Source organism: Ambystoma mexicanum, chromosome 3p (assembly GCF_040938575.1).
Source record: "Ambystoma mexicanum isolate Mex_15411 chromosome 3p, UKY_AmexF1_1, whole genome shotgun sequence".
In the NCBI taxonomy this organism is placed as follows: domain Eukaryota; kingdom Metazoa; phylum Chordata; class Amphibia; order Caudata; family Ambystomatidae; genus Ambystoma; species Ambystoma mexicanum.
The window spans coordinates 1,072,881,999-1,072,898,440 of record NC_090925.1 but is presented as its reverse complement, the minus strand read 5'-3'; positions in this window follow the sequence as shown (position 1 = coordinate 1,072,898,440).

Here is a 16,442-nt window from a genome sequence, read left to right as displayed (position 1 = left end):
ACCTGGCCCGACCAACACAGTTAGCTTGGTGGAGATCCCATCCCTGCCACAGTCGGGAGTTGGCGGTCCAGCAGTGGTGGACACGCCAACAAATGGAGACCAACATATGGAGGATGTGCAGGCATCATCAGACAGGGCACATGGACAGCAGCAGCAGCAGGCTCTAGGTGGGAGCCAGGATGGCTCGGGCCATCAACATCAGAGGGGCAGTCATCAGCCAGAGGGCAGGAGAACCCTGGAATGGGAGTGTCTTCCGTGTGGCTGCGGTTGGTCCAGCGTATAGATGCCGAGCAGCGGCGGGCGGAAGAGGCACACTCACAATGGTGAGGGCGGAGTACTCCATGCGGAGGACACTGAGGCGGGCCGAGTACCTCGAGGCTATTCGCAGGGAGTTGGAGTCCCAACATGGCATCGTCCCTGCGAACCCTCAGGGCCATGGAAGAGGACCGCCTCCAGGACATTGAGCAGGAGTTCGATGAGGCCCTGGCCCGGGACATCGGAAAGTGAGCCGTCGGACTAGCCCACCGCCATTGTAAACAGTTTGTAGTGTTAGGTTTCATTTTCATTTTCATTTATTTTGTGGTGATTGGACTATGCCCCACACTTTTGTATATAGTTCTTTTCTTAGGTAGTTTTTTGGATAGGTTTCATTTCTTTCATTGGGCTCATGGACCCTGGATGAACTCGTTGTACATAGTGAACAGTGGATCATGTGAGGATTTTATTTTATTAATTACCATGGATCAATGGATTTTTCAATTTACGTTTCCTTTGGATTTCATTTGGTGGACCGTGAGATTGGACACATGTTTTTTTTTCATCACTTTGGATTGGTTCTTCATATGTTTTTTTATTCTGTTTCGGACATACATTTCATTTCTTCGTTTGAAATATGTTTTATGCTTTCATTTCATTTCATTCATTTTGTTCATAATACATTTTTGTTTCTTACTTCCATGTGTTGTATTCGCTCAGTGGGTTATTGCATGTGAAAAAGTGAATTTAGACAATCACTTGCACCCAGTGTGTGTGTGTGAGGGACATGTTTTGATGTACATAGTTCACTTTCGTTTTGTGTCATGGAATAGCCATTTCAGTGTGGGGTGGATTGGGGACTTGATTGCCTCTCAAGACTGGGGTGGCGTGCTGCGGGATTTTGGTGCACATGTGGCCCATGATTGTGCATCTTTATGACGTGTTGGGGGGACATGAGTTGGGGCCTGCTGGCAGGTGCCCGTCAATGCTGGGTGGGTGGGGGTGCTGAGGGACATGAGTTGGGCCTGCTGGCAGGTGCCCGTCAATGCTGGGTGGGTGGGGGTGCTGAGGGACATGAGTGGGGCCCTGCTGGCAGGTGCCCGTCAATGCTGGGTGGGTGGTGGTGCTGAGGGACATGAGTCGGGGCCTGCTGGCAGGTGCGCGTCAATGCTGGATCGGTGAGGGTGCTGAGGGACATGAGTCGGGGCCTGCTGGCAGGTGCCCGTCAATGCTGGGTGAGTGGGGGTGCTGAGGGACATGAGTCAGGGCCTTCTGGCAGGTGCTGTCAATTCTGGGTGATTGGGGGTGCTGAGGGACATGAGTCGGGGCCTGATGGCAGGTGCCCGTCAATGCTGGGTGGGTGGGGGTGCTGAGGGACATGAGTCAGGGCCTGCTGGCAGGTGCCGTCAATGCTGGGTGGGTGGGGGTGCTGAGGGACATGAGTCAGGGCCTGCTGGCAGGTGCCCCTCAATGCTGGGTGGGTGGGGGTGCTGAGGGACATGAGTCAGTGATCACTAGTGCAAGGTGACATGTTGGTTGGCTGGGGACATGCCCATGGTGGATGAGCTGCCTGCGGGACATGACCAGGGGTGCCGGATAGTCCCCTGTGGTGTGGGCTGCCTGCACGGGCTGGGGAGGGGGTCGAGGGCACAACTGGGAGGACCCACACTGGCAATTCATGTGTGTAACACCCTGCACACCCCACTGGATACACGTACCCCACTCAGACAGCAAAATTGCGTGTGAAAGTTCCTGCGTACCCCAGAAATACACGTACCTCGCTCGCACAGGCCAATCGCGTGTAGAACTTCCTGCGCACCCCCAAAATACACGTACCCCACTTGCACAGGGCCAATCGCGTGTGAAATTTCCCGCACCCCCGAAATACACGTATCCCGCTCGCACAAGGCTAATTGTGTGTAAAACTTTCCCACACAGCGGGGTACGTGTATTCGGAGGGGTGAGCGGGGAGTTTTACAGATGTTTTCGTGGTTGTGGGGCTGTATGCTGCTCCACTGGCCTGTGCGCCATGTACGGGATTTGTGCGCTGTTCATGGCGCACAGGGAGGGGTTGGGGGCGTAACTGGTGCTGCTGCAAAGGTCGCTGCGCTACTCTGCGCCACGGCTGGTTATGGATGTTGAAATCCATGAATACGCTGTGCGCGGAAATTGATTTTGGCACATGTGGCTGGCACAGACTGCCGCACACGCACACTGTGCGCCAGCCGCGTGCACCACTTGTGCACTGAATTCTATGAATTACCCCCTTAATGTCATAACTTGCAGTTTGGTAGGTAGATTTTTAAATTCAGATGACCTTGAAGGGCATTCAAAATTGTGCATTTGATGCCACAGTTATGACATCACAAACAGGAGAGCATCCTATGTCTGATCCCACCTCTATCATGCTACTGAACTGCAGTGCTACTTTTGTGTTGGCAGGAATTGCCACCTTTTAGTCTTACTTTTATGTTGGTGGCCTATCCCGATTTATTTCTTACATTCTTGTCAGCCTACACTTCTGAGTCCATCCTTTCCAAAAGTAGTCCAGCTCCTTACCTTGCACCCCACACCACAAACAATAATTATGACACAGCAAAACTATTCGGACAGTTATAGCACTGCTCTCCCACTCAGCCATTTTTTCTGTTGCATCCCAGGATTCCATCTGGGTGAGTGGCAGAGGGGAGCTCAGCAGGACCCTTGCACTGAAGCACAGACCGGAAGAGAAAGAAACAAGGAGAGAGAGAGAGAGAGAGAGAGAGAGAGAGAGAGAGAGAGAGAGAAAGAGAGGGAGAACGTGATGGAGGGAAGAAAGGGAGGGAGGGATTGAGAGCGAGGGTTTAAGTACCAGATCAGCATATAATATGTAGGGTACAGCTAGTTGTGTCTATTTGCTAAATTGACACACAAGATCTGATTAGAAGTTTGCTATTATCTTGGCAGTATTACCTCCAGGATACTGGCAAATGGGAATACTGTTACCAGAGCCTGATCTGTGCCTGATCTGCCGGTATTACCAGCAGATTACACATGCCAGCAACAGTAAATGAATCCTCATTCCATGGAGTCCATTGGACTCCATGGAGGGATTGCCGGTATTACTGTCACCAGTAACTCCTAAAGACTAATAGGCCAATGGTATTGTGTGGTATGGTAATGGTTGTTTATAAAGTGCCTATACACAGGAAAGTGTTTCAAACTGCTCAAGGAGGGTAGGCACATGGGGAAAACAACAGTCACTCAGAGCCCTTCAAATTTTGAGATGATAATAGTCTGCACAGGCAGAGTAAGTACATATAATACATTTAACAATTGAGACACACACACACACAGCAAATTCTGCAGTTTTACCAAGCTCACTTAAGGGATGAAGACAAGGGAGAACAGACAGATGATTTTCAGGCAACCGTGCATTCAGATTGTGCAAGTGCACAGAAGGTCCCAGAGAGGGGGAGGTGCAAGTGCACCTAGTCAGTGGAGACTGGGGTAAGTGCAGAAAGACCCACTCTCTTGGGTTATTTCTCAAGTGCAGTGAGGGAGGGTGGGGTGTAGGGCCTCGAGGCAATTGCAGAAAGGACTGGCGGGGGTTCCCGGGACCTGTGAGACTCTGAGGTACACCAGGCAGCCAGTCAGCAAGCTGTAAGGAAGAGGAGGGAGAGAGGGAAAGAGCAAAGAGGTAGGTTAGCAGGGAAGAGGTAGAGAAAAGAAAGAGGAGAAGAGGAAGGTCTTGAGGAGTTTCCAGAGCTTAAGAAGATCAGACTCAAGATGGAGGGTGGCAGGAAGGCTATTCCAGAGGGAGGTACCTGCTGAGGATAAACATCTCCCTCCAAATCTCTGTTGGAGAACCGGCTCACTCACAGAAGCTTGGAGGCAGATGAGCAGAGATCCCATTTGGGACAGTATTTAGGCAGGCATCATTACAGGTAGGTAGGTCCCAGGTCCCAGAAAGCCTTGTGGAAAGTGCAGAGGATCTTGAACTTGATCCTTGCAGCCACTGGGAGCCAGTGAAGGAATGTCAGCACCAGAGAGATGCGGTCACTGGGCTTGAGGCCAAGGATAAGTCTGGCAGTTGTGGTCTGGATGAGTTGAAGAGGGCGCAGGGCAGAAGCAGGGAGATTGAGGAAGAGGCTGTTGCAATAGTACAGCCTGGAGAGAAGTAGGGCTCTGGAGACAGTGAGCCACTGGGGCAAAGTGAGTAAAGGTAGAGTGCCTCTCAAGAGGTGTAGCTGATAGTTAGACTTTTTTTAGATGTCCGAAATGAGAGAAGAGAAGGAGAGAGTGGGGTTGAAGATGACACCAAGGTTTTTGACCTTGCAGGTTGGTGCAGGCGCTGGGCCAAGGGAAGCCGTCCAGAGTGAAAGTGGGAAAGCAGGAACAGGGGCCCCAATGCAAAGAATCTCAATATCATATTATTACAGGAGACACATCTGGATAACAGAGAGGTAGACTACACATAGATTGGTTGGGAACCATTATTCATCACGGCATCGAAACAGGAAAAATATCTGTGATAGCTATATTGGACGACAAATTGATTGCCTATAAACCTCCTTAAGTATAGATGGTTGGGGAGGCACTTTTAACTATGGCAAAATTGAAAATACAAGAGAAATATTTAGAGATTTGATCTGTTATGGCCCAATAGGTATCAAAAAGTTTTTTTCTTTTCTATTTAATTAGAATTCTGCAAGTTGTTTTTCTATACCTATCAGGTAAACCCGACTTTTACTTGAATAAGAACAGAGATATTCTAAATGGTATTATGAAAGATCACAGAATAACAGATCAGTGGTAGAATTTGCAAACAAAGGATTGTGTTTAAGCTCATATCTCATTTGTGCACGACATATTTATAGATTGGATTGCTTTCTCTCACACCATTCTATACCTGACCCAATAAAGGTTTGCAAGACCCTATCAATGAGGACTATGGATAGCGCCCCGATTTCTATGGACTTGTGAATTGGTATGAACTATCTACAATCCTTCCATTGAAAAATTAAGGTGCGGATTTATAGGGATTCAATTTCTAAAGCTTCTGTGTTAAACCTCTTATAGCAACACCTTCAGCTGAATGATAGATCAGCCTCCTGTGGTGGTCTACTGTAGATCTCAACAAAGTATACATTAGCATTATCATGCTCCAGGCTACATCTGTCCATAAGAAATATATCTAGAAAACAAGTGAGATTAGAAATCATGGTCAAAGACTTCACTACAAAATATCTTCCAACCCCATTGAATGCTTTTCTACACAGAAGAAATTTTAAAAGCTATGAATCAAAGAAAAACTACAGATTTGTGGGCTTTATTAAACAATAAGGAAGACAGGTTGATAAATCAAATTGGCGGTGTATCACATGAAAGCTGGAAAACCATTTTGTTGAGTTATACAGGAAAACAGAAATTACAACTAAAGCGATGCCGACCATTCTCTCCGGAGTTGGTAAAGGACGTGGGACATTGGTGAATTAATCCACCATTTTAAAAATATAAACCCTTCCAGAGCACCCGGGCCTGACGGCGTGAGTAATGCGACCCTGAAAAAAAACATCCAGAAATCTGGGTGAGCATCTGTTATGAACTGTTTAACATCATTGGAAAATACAGAGAATACCTAATTCTTGGAGATTAGCAATAACTATCCCCATATATAAAAAAGGACCCAGAGACAATCCTGCTAATTATGGACCATTAGCACTCCTTGACCCTCTGGGTAAAATCCTTGCGGGTTTCCTGGAAAATAACTTATAAATCTGGGCAAGAAATAAATAACTTTTTGCTAAAGGACAAACAGGCTTCACTAAAAATATTGGGACAAATCTAAATATACTCTTATTAAATTGTCTAAAACAAGAGGCAATGAAAAATAACATCTCAACATTTGCCACCTTTGTGGATTTAAAGCTAGCTTTTGATTCTGTTAAAAGAGACAAACTATGGAAGAAGCTAGAGAATTGGAATTGCCCAAGTAATATATTTGAACCTATCAAGGCGCTATACTCGCAAACATCCATCAGGGTACGATTAACATTAGATGGTACGTTATCATAAACAATACCTACAGAAAATGGCCTAAACAGGGATGCTCCTTATCGGTTACATTATTTGTCCTGTACATCTCGGACATACAAATATCAGATGTGGATAAGGTGGACTACCCCGCCATATTGAATGCGACCAAAATACCCTACATTTTGTTTGCCGATGATGTATTGCTGTTCGATAAGACATAAAAAGGATTTCCGCAGAGAATGAATGCATTCATTCAATATACAGAGGAGAACAACTTAAAAATAAATATTGAAAAAACTGAAAGGATGGCACTGACAACTAGACCTAATCCTGCTAAAAGATCTCTAAGGATATACATAAAGGGTGAAAGGATACAAGATATAAACGCTGTCAAATACTTAGGAATCTGGGTAAATCAGTCAACAGTAAATACCCAATGGAGTGAAATATTAATAACCAAAGCTGAATCCTTAGAACGGCAGGGTCTAGTCATACACAGGAAATATGGCAAATATTCAATTATACCTGTATGGACATACTACAAGCAAAAAGTAGTAGCTATATTAACTTATGGGAGTGAGGCCATGATAAACACACCGATGCTTAATTGGACAAGAAGTGAAGGTATATTCTGGAGAAAAAATTCTCAGTCTTCCTAAATCTTACATGATACTTAGAATTAGGTTCAAGTTGGGCCTACAATCATTATCCTCTAGAGTGACGTGGAGAACCGTTGATCTATACAGGAAAACAACAACCAAAGGAAACATACCATCTATGATAATACTACAAGAAAAACCTGATGAAATCAATGTGTCGGTGACAAATCTTAGGAAAAAATATTGCAATCGCCTTTTACGAACTTTGGATATAAAAGAGGAAATGTTAATAAACAGACCTCAGAAAGTAAAACTGAAAATCAAAAGAGATGATTGGATCCTCACACAACAAATGAAGGGTGAATATTAACTGAACATCCAAGTAGACCAATATATTAGAATCTTAAACAAAGTACTATAATACTTAATTAAATTCCCGGACAAGTTGATTAGAGATACTTTCTTAAGATTAAGATTAAATGTATTACCAACAAGAGAATACCTGGCTCATACACACCATATTGAGAAACAAATGAATGTATGTAGATTATGCGATCAAAAGAAGCAAGAAGAAACAATATACCATCTAATTGTCAAGACTTGATGGTCGTGTAGCCGATGAAACCTCTGTCCCCAAGTACCACTCGAGCAAACAAGAAATTACTGCCCGAGCGGTCCTTGAGGCCACAGGTGGTGATCTTCGTCAGCCGCAACAAGGAATGCCTGAAGATGCCGGAAGGTGCCCCCTATGACCGCTGTAAGGAAAACACGAGGTTAGGTCAAAAACACGGAACCCCAGAGTTGCATATATGACTGTGTAATAAGTCTAGAATAAGGCTTACCCTTAAGAGATGGTCGGGACTTAATAATGGTGTAAAGAAGTTTGTCAGTGGCAGCCGGCAAGGGTGACGAGATTGATGAAATCACCACCTTACGTAGAAGCCAGAAAACGTAGATCAATCAGTTGAAAAAGTGCGTAATTCAAGAACATAGTTCGTAACAAAAGGGCAATCCAAATAGCAATCCAGGGACGGAAAATGTGGTCGAATCCAGTAGAAGAATAGTTCCAAACAACGGTACCGTGAAGGAAGAAGCCAAAATCAGAAGTCAAAACTCAATCCGAGGTCAGTGGTAGTAAACTTAGTCCGTAGTCCGTAACGCGCCCAACAGGATCAGCTGTGAAGCGTTGAAGGGCAGTCGGCGCGTCCCTTTTGAACGCTGACTGGTGATCACATGACTTCCATCAACCATCACGTGATCGAGCGTGCTGAAGGAGGAGCTCTCAGGTGCCGGCAACGGAGACGTTGTAGAATGCCCGTGGCGCGTCTCCATGGCAACTGCCATCGCCGGAATGGAAACCAACGCTGAGATGGCAAAAACCGGCGTCGTTGACCTTGTCCCATTCCTTGCCGGCAAGCCTGCAGGGGGGAGTGTGTTTTGTGAGATGTGTTCATGGAACGTAGGGGCGTGACACTAATAATGGAATGTAAAGCATGGATAGCAAAGCGTCACTTATTCGCTAACATGCTTCCAAAAGACAAAAGAAACATGGATGAGAAAGAAAGGTGGACATATATCATGTTAGGTCAAGATAATAGATGGACTATGAGAGTTGTACAGTTCTGGAACTCATTACATTTGGGAAAAAATGAGAAATAATGTCTGACGGAAAGATACAAGGCTGATTGTGAATGAGCATAATTAAGAGCATAAGAGGAAATAAGGACATTGATATATGGACTTAATTTTATGTTTGTAATTTTATGGAAAGGTGATATGGAAAATTGAAAAATGAAATATTTTTAGATGAAATGAAATAATGTAAAGTTTGCTAGAAAACTAATCATAAAAAAAACAAAAAAAAAGGTCAATATTAAGTTCAATGATCAGGAGGTGAAGGAAGGATGCTTATATGCAACTCAACCTTATCAGATTCTATCAAATTAAAGCATTCCCTCCCTAAGAGTTCAAAATGAGGAAATACTTTGGGAAATGTCAAGTGTGAGTGGCAGGTTTCAATGTTGATTTCATTAATCCTTTTATTGGACTGAATCCCCTTCTACAACACATTGTAACAATGACTTCATGGGCCGAGTTTACATACCCTATGAAATCAGTCATATCCAAGCACAAAATGAACATTTGTTCAAAGCTATGGCTGCTGAGAAAGCCAACAGGCAATATGATTTAGCCCAGATAATTATTTATTCCCACCAATGTTTATTTATTTAATGAAAATGACAGGAAAAACAATACATTTTTGTCACAAAAATGCTTACAAATCATTTTAACATTGATTTACAGAGCAGAGGACCAGTGCCCTTAACAATGGGTGAGAAGATATAGATATAAGAGCAGATGATGCAGGGGAGTGTGGCGGGTTGGAAGAAAGAGTCTGACACTTTTTGGACCTGATAACTCTATTTTAATTAAATTATAAAGAACAGGACTATCTATCCCTATTGCTATGGGATTTTACCTGTCTTACTAAAGAAAAAGTTATATTTTGTCTTCATGAAGTCCAAAATAAATGTCCTCAGTCCAAGCCAACTCTACCTGACCCCTACCATTAATTGGACTAACTAAAGGAGGCCAAGATAATGTCTCATAGCCTGTGCATTTCCCTAAATACTTCATTCTTGTGGGTTTTTCTCAATGTTTTTATAGTGTTTCCATTTATGCTAAAAATACTAATGTCTCTGATTTAAAAATAAAAAGTATATTCCTTATGCAATTCTTCTCTGACACTCTCTTTTTGTTTTCTTTGGGGGCTCTTGTAGCTTCTCCCAACAGTTCATGCATTTTATATTATTTTCTCTGGTTTCTTTAGAATAACTCTACTTAGTATATTCTCTCACATCTTTCCTTTAAGTTTATGCGTTTCAGTTTCTTGAATTTTAACCTTATTTAGTTTGTGTATACTTTTACTTATATCCCATCTTTTGGGTTCTTTCTATTAGCATATGTCCCTCCTTATTATGTTCACTTGTTTGTCTTAATTTACAACACAGGCAAAACTGTATTTGGGAGTGCTCTCCCGCCTCTTTATCTTTGTGTTCTGGTGGTCTTCTCCACTTTCGCTGGGTTCTCTTTTCCACTTTCCTGCTGTTTCCCAACTAGCCCCTTTTGTTACACATTGCACTGCTTAAATCTAGTTGCCCTGGCAACTTCCCGCTCTACCCGTTCACCGCGGTACCTGTGCTTCTCCAGGGTGACCTTGCCGGGCTTGTCACTTGCTCAGGAATTTGGTTTGACTTTCTGCCTTCTTCGTCTCCCGCTCTGCTCGTGTCTCATTCATGGTGTCTCAGTAAAAGGTTGCATTTCACTGACGCTGGTTACTGGGAGCTGTTAACGCTCCCTGCAGTAATGGTCTAACTGTCGTTCATTGGGCACCTGGCCCACCACTGTAATAATGTGGTCACACCACCACGTTGTACAGGTTTTCTCTCCCTATCTCTACAGTGGTTTCCCCATTGTCTTCATTGACAGTTCTCCAAGGCCTTGGACTGGCTTTCTGCATCTTTCCAATTGCTGCAGGTAGTGCAGTTTCCTCCAGCTCAACATCTTCAAGCTGTGCTTATGTCAGCGTACTACCCCTGTGCACTGTACTCTCTCTCCTCTTGGGAGGGATCCATTTGTCTCAGTTAAAAACAAGTATTTTCTTAAAGAGATACTCTATTTGCCTTTGTTTGATTCACCATTGCCTGAAGCATTATAGAAGGATGAAACAGTATTCTTCAAGAAGGCAATCCCATATTTGCAGATATGGTGGTTGGTCCAGGGTGTTCCCTATGTGAATGGGAGTTCTTGTCCTCTAAGGGGATCTCACTTCGAGTGAGGTCCCACTTGCCCAGACCACTGGGGAGGGTCTTGTGGAGTGGGATCACCTCCCTAGCCTCAAATGGTGTGGCTACCCTATAGAGAGAATGGACAAATACTCCTTAATTCATCACAGGAGGTAGAAACATGAACCAGGGACAAGGACAGTAGAGTATGATATAGGAACAGCATGGGGGAGGAAGTGCTAAATTCTAGGATGAAGGGGTGAGAGATAAGTGCTTTGGGGTTATCGTAGAGAGGTAGGGGATGGGGAACAGGGAGATGTGGTGGCGCAGAATGCTATGCAAGAGGTTATTCAGAAAGGAGGAGAGCAGGTGCTTAGCAGTGTTAAAGAGAAGATGTCTTATTTTACTGATGTTGAGGAGGTGACATCCTGGCCGCAGAGGTAGATTAGGAGAGCAAGGGTGAGCAGTTGTCAGATGGGCCGACAATGACAACAAGGTTGCGAGCAGAAGCAGAGATGGGAAGATAGGATAGAAAAGTAGTAGAGGGGGAGAGGAAGAGAAAGTCTGTTTGGATGGAAAGTAGTGCACCTCAGTCTAAGTGGAGTTGAGCATTATTAAATGAGGTGCAATCCAGTATTGGAGGGCAGAGAGTAGGACTCAAGTCGAGGGAACTTGCGGGTGGATGTCGTCCACCAACTTTTTTTCAGAGGGCAGATGCCATCCTCCCTTTGTACTTTCAATGAATTAAAAAATAATAAAGAACATGTTCCGCTCTCACACGAATTTCTCCTATGTGAGGCGCTTGAATACAGGTGACATGGCTGGGAGACAGGAACCTTAGCCACGAGACCAGGTGAATCTTGTAAGAAGTTAGTATTAAATCACAAATATTAAGCACACATATTGACTTTCTGCTGAACAAGCCATGTTTCCTTATAGACTCTAAGCCATTAAAAGTGTGCAGTTTATTTACTTAGCAGGCAAAGTTTGAAGAAAATCGATTCTTATTTGTGTACATTCTGGAATTGGCATGGACATCCACAATTGAACTATGCACATTACTATCCATTTGCATTCACTTTCTGTGATGTCACCTCCCGCTGTATACGTCAGAGTCTCCCCACTTTAATTTATAGAACTGGAGCCCTGGCAGAGAGACAGATAGACATTTGTGACCATAGTTCATCAGATAAGGATGGAAAGTAGAAGAAGATCGGAGTGTCATCAGGGAAGGGTTGATTGGAGAAGCAATAGGAGAAGATCAAGGTGCCAAGTGCATAGTTATAGAGGGTTAAGTGAAGTGGACCGAGGAATGACCCATGGCGAACACCAGCCGTAAGGGGATGAGTGGGGAGGTATGCCTGCTCCAGGACACCTAGAAGTATCTGGGGGCAAAATATGAAGCAAACCAAGTGAAGGCCTTTCCCTGATGCCCAGGAGATATAGTGTTGAGGGAAGGTCAGAATAGTTGATGGTTTTGTAGGCAGCAGAGCGGTCGAGAAGAATAAGAATAGATGAATGGTGAGCATGACAAGCAGAAGAGATGAGGAGAGTTGACTCAGTAGAGAGCAGAGGTCAGAAGCCAGAATGAAGAGGATCCTGGAGGTTGTGTCTGTCAAGAAACTCAATGAGTCAGTTGAAAACTACATGCTGTAGGATTTGGAATAGTGAGGTAAAAGAAAGACAGGATGGAAGTTGGCAGGACATTTAGGATTTACGCCAGGTTTCATAAGGATAAGGCTGTCACTATCCAACTTTTAGGATGATGGAAAAGTGACACTTTCAATAGAGGAGTTGAAGATATGAAGCAACACTGGAAGCTATGAGTTTCACTATGTTGAGGGCTAGAGGGTTGATGGGGGTACAGGAAACGTTTGGTGTAGGTCAATAATTTCATCACGGTTGGTGGGGTCAAAGGAAGACATGTCTGCAGGAGAGCTTGGTAGAGGAGGGTAGAGGTGGTGAAGAAAAGTGAACAGGTGGGGGATACAAGACATTTGCGAGGGCATTTTAAAGTTTGGAAATTTTTGCAACAGAGTAGAGAGCTAGATCATTAACAGAGACAGCAGAGCAGATGGAGCAGGGTTTAGGAGGTGAGAGATTTGACTTGAGATATGTTTGGAGGTGCCCAGGTTGAGAGGATGGAGACAAAATTAGGCACAGATAGAAGTCACGATTGGCACAGTCGAGAGCATTGGAGTAGTTTTGAAAAGTAGTAAGGTACAGTTGGAGATCTTAGGAGTGTCTAGATCTTTGCCAAGTGGGAAGGTTTTTCCTCATTGTTGTCAGGGTGCTGATGGTAGGTGCATTCTAAGACTATAGAGGGTAGGGTTTACGAGTGAATGTAGTAAGGGGGTAGTGAGAGGAGAAGGGAGGGTTATGAGCAGTATTAAATATAGTGATGGCTTTATCAGTGGATGGAACAGTGGCATTTGCATTGGGTGAGAGAGCGTGCTGTAGGTCAGTGACCTACATAGGGAATTTGGAAACTTGCACTTGGTAAAGTAGGTTGTAGATGGAGAGAGTGGGGTGGAAGTAGTAGTTGAGATTTATGCAAAGATGATGGAATTATCAGAGGTAGAAGTAGAGGTGGAGCTATTACAGGCAGAAAATTGAGAGATGATAATAATTTCAAGGGAGTTACCATTTGAAGGAGTGGGCTGAGAGTGGACAGAAGAGAGCGAGTGGTTAAGTTGAAGAAAGCTAAACTCAGTAGATAGATGAGTAGAGAGAGAGGGGAGGTTGAAGTCACAAATGACGATGATGAACAAGATTTCCAATTAGTTGGGAGAGGTGGTCAATAAACCGGATGGGTAGTCAATAGATCTATCAGCTACCTAGTCCGGCTGTTAAATAAATTGACCAGCGGGACTAGTTAACTGATAAAGAGATATCATATGAATGCCAGAGGGAGCAGTGATTGTGGAGATAGTGTATTTGAAAAAGGGATAACTAGTGGGAGATTGAGGCATAGGAGAGATAGGAAGTTTGGAAGATGCAAAAAGTCCTACATCACCACCCCTACTAGTTGGCAGGGAGAGTGGGAGAAGGTGTTGGCAGGGTCGTGAAGGGCACCACGGGTTTCAGGGTCTGAAGGAGAAATCCAAATTTCTGTAGGGTAATGAGGGCAAAGAGAGGGAGAATGGGAAAGAAGGAGGTCAGACGGCAGTAGCGCTAATGCTGCCGGATTTAAGGGTCCGCCAAATCAGGACTTCGGCGGATTTCGCCCCAGCTCTTAGCTGGGGCGAAATCCGCCGAAAATTCGTGCTATTACCGCCGGCGGGAAATCCGCCGGCGGTAAGAGCGCAAATTTTCCCCATTGAGCCCAATGGGGAATGGGGCATTCCCGAATGGGCTCAATGGGGAAATACTTTACCGCCGAACGCGTGATCCAGCGCTATTAGCGCCGGGGAGTTTGGCGGTAGCGCTAATACCGCCGGCGGTAATGCCCAAGTCGTGATCAGGCCCATAGAATAAGCATTGTTACAGACTGATTGTGGATTCCAAAGAGGAATACAAAGAGTGTGAGGTTTAGAAGCATACTGATGTTGAGTAGAGAGGCACTGGGGTTAGATGCGAGAAGAGAAAGAGTGATGAAAGTTAGGGTTGGAGTTTTTTTTAATAGAGGGAATAGGTGAGCAATAAGAGGTGTGGCATTTAGGAAAAGAGATGGTAGGGATAGGAAGAGAGTTGAAATGGTTTTGAGCAAAGGAGAATGAAGAAAGAAGTGGAAGTGAAAGGAAGAGATAGTAAGAGCAGTGCAGGGTGCATGCTGTGCAAAGACGTAATTTGTACTCACAAGCAAGTAGCAGAACATAGCAAAGCTATAGCTCAAATTCAAAGTTGAAAAGAGGCTGGAGGTTTGCTGTTTGCTGGGCCACCCATGGCTGAGTTGCCACAAAGCAAGGAGTCAAATACTGAGACCATCGAATGGCAGGAAGGGGAGGCAGAACCACCACCGTTTCGCTAGAGTGGGGCAAGCCAGGAGATAATGTCCTGCCGCGACTGTCCTGTTAGTCGTTTTTGATATAATCTGAATAGAAAAAATTGTACCACTACTTTTTACAATTTTTGTGGAAGCAAATGCTAAGTGATAATTACTACCCAAATTCAACAGGGAATGATAACTATGGTACCCTGTGACCACACAAGTCCAGAAAAAATTAGACCTATGCCTCTTCTTATGAAATTCGATGCAAAAATATTGCCTACAAGAGTCCAATATTTATTACATAAATTGAGAAATGTATCATAAATTGGGTTTGTTCCAGGGAGGGCCTCAAGGAATCATATGAGAACTGTACTACATACCTTGCAGCAAAAGATAACTTCATTACAGGCGGGTGTCACTCTGTCAGAAACAGAAAAGGCCATTGACAGGGTAGAAGGAGACTAGCTAATTCAGATGATTTCGAGATTTTGGCTGGAGATTACCTTTATTGTTGGTTTATGCCTTTTCTATTACAAGCCAACTGTCTGAATTGACTTTCATGGATATATTTAATCTGATTTCCAGGTCAGGGATGGTACAAGATAAGTTTGCTCTATCTGCTCTCTTTGATTTTTCTTGGCATTGGAATAATATCAATGCTAGCCAGGGTGTAATGACATCTGCTGTAGAGGTTAAAATTATGCTTAATTTGGATGATCTCCTTCCTACACTGATGAATTCCAGAGAATCTGTATCAGTGGTGATGGCAATAATAACACAATTTTCAAACCACTCTGGTTATAGGATTAATAGGATGAACTGTGAAGATCTTCCCTGTAATAACAGCACATTTTAGGCAATGGATTTAGCTGAATGAAAAAGCTCATAAACAGTTGGGGATTTATGCCAATAACGGTTTAGCCGACATGATACCAGATGTCATAAGAGTATTATGGAGGGCATTTCAGAGGGAGTTAGAAAGGTGGGTCAGATTACAATTCCAACTCTCCATATTGGGTAATACTCATGTTCTGTAAAGTAAACTATATCTTCGGGATCCTACTCCTAAGATTATAGGGAAAACTTTTCAGAGCAATGGTTAATGACATTAAAAATTTCCTGTGCGTCTAAAAAGACGTGGATTGTGGATCAATAAATTACAGACTCAACCACCAGCTATAGGTCAGACAGGATCTACTATCTAATTTTGTTATTTAATACTTGATAATTGCTGTTGATGTACATAGGCCTCTGCTCTAAACAAGTATCATATTAGGCCTTTGTCAATGGGCAGGTCACTTGACAGAAACCAGAAAAGATCTTCTGATTTTTATATGTATGAATGAAATAGCAGGTCATACAAGGAGTGGTCTGAAATCAGAAATTTCTTCTCTGAACAGGGTGCACTTATCCTGTCTGAAGGTGGCAGCATAGTTTCTTTCTGTTCAACTTTGTTCTATCTAGGGATGTGGGTGCTTCTGCTGTCCATTGGTATCTTGGTAGAATGTCAAGATGTCAGCATAGAGTGTTTGGGTGAATGACTGGCATTTGTGTTCTGAGGTGGTCTTAGCTGCTGAGGAGGGGGCATCAGGTGGACAGGGCAGTGCCCTGCAGGACACACATCCATCCATTTGTGCCAGCTGTCAGGACCAGGTGGAACGGTCCTGAAAGGACTTTCGGCTGGTCAGTGAAAGTGGAAGTCCAGGGACTTGGCGGCTTGAAGGACAGGTGGTGCATGTGCCCTGAAGGGGCTGGTAGATGGATCCCACATGGCAGGAGGTCAGGGCGCCGTTGGCAGAGAAGCAGACAGAACAGTTCAGTGGAGCCTGTGGGCTAGGTGGATCAGAGACAGTT